This window comes from Hordeum vulgare, chromosome 7H, assembly GCF_904849725.1.
Source record: "Hordeum vulgare subsp. vulgare chromosome 7H, MorexV3_pseudomolecules_assembly, whole genome shotgun sequence".
Lineage (NCBI taxonomy): Eukaryota > Viridiplantae > Streptophyta > Magnoliopsida > Poales > Poaceae > Hordeum > Hordeum vulgare.
The window spans coordinates 112,007,183-112,008,576 of NC_058524.1; the positions used below are offsets into that span (position 1 = coordinate 112,007,183).

General features: G+C 45.4%; 1 pseudogene; it reads left to right on the forward strand.

Moving 5' to 3' along the window:
* Nucleotides 1-409: 409 nt before the first annotated feature.
* On the forward strand, nucleotides 410-886 carry LOC123408430 (annotated as a pseudogene).
* Nucleotides 887-1,394: the final 508 nt, after the last annotated feature.

Here is a 1,394-nt window from a genome sequence, read left to right on the forward strand (position 1 = left end):
TTCGGTCGAGAAAAACAAATTTGATATAATCCATTCACGTACGACATGTAGTCCACTTCCACGGTTGTAGTTATTATTAGTCAAAAGGAAAATATCAACAAAAGAAAGAAAACTTAAATGGCATTGACGCTCAAAGCCAGTTTCCCAGTCCAATCATGAAGCACCGCCGCCTCGTCCATTGCTAAACCGCCACCGCACGGTCCTCTCTCACTTTCCTATTAGAAAACCACCCCCTCCTTCCTCTTATCCGTTCCAGAAGACCTTCGCTCCTTCCGTGCTGTGCTCCTTCCTCTCCTCCGACCGTTCCAGAAAACCCTCGCTCCTTCCTCTTCTCCATATGCACCGTATCTCATCTCCTCGTACAAAGCCACCACTTCTCCTCTCCCCACCCCCTGCTAGAAGTATATCCATGACGCCGCTGCGTGACAGAATCACGACCATCGCCGGCGGTGACCAGGCAAAGATAGCCAGGTTGAGAGAGATCCTTTCCTGGTTTGACAACGACTGGGAGGTGTCGGCGTCGATGAAGGAAATGGTCAAGTATCTCATAGATAGCGACAGGGATGAGATCTATTCCCGAGATGGAGTCCGGCGGGAGTCCGTCCAGTCCATCGAGTTTCTCCTCTGGGCGATGGAGTAGACGGACTCGGAGGACCGGATGGTCAGGCGCAGATGGTGGGCATACAGATCTAGGATCGAGCATCTAGAAAATGACTCCACCATCACATACGCGGTGTCGTTCGTGAGGGTGCTATTCCAGGTGGTGCCACCAGAGTGGACGCGCGTCATACACAACAGGAGGTTGTTCTTGCGCGCGATAACGCTTCGCTGTTCTCCATGGTTCCCTCGACGATCTCCTCGTCTGAACGGCGACGGTGGCGTTTAGGCTAAGCTTCGAATTCAGGTTGCAGTGCAGTTTAACCTTTTATTTCGGTGAAGTTTAGCCTTTTCCGTGCTAGTAATTTATCCATGGAACACTTCACTTAACATATACATTAAATCATAACGTGAATTAAATGAAGTTTGATCAATTTTCTGTGAGCTAGCTCCATGATGTTTGAAACTTATAAATGGAGTGATGTTTGATAAGTCTAGGGTGGTTGATCCCTTTATTCCATGTTTTCAATTGAGGATTATAATTGTACTGGTCATATGAACCCCTATTTTGAATTACTTCCTAAATTGCAACAGTAATTTTGCATGCTGCAAAATTCATATTAATTCAACATTTAGTTTTCTCAACTCGGTATTCAAATTGGAATGTGTGGGTGTGCTTGTGACAGATTACCATATTGTGAGATTTCAAACACACTCATATGCACACTATCAAATGAACACATCATTTAACCGTACATTATATCAATAGGAGCATTATACAAAGTTTGATCCGTTTT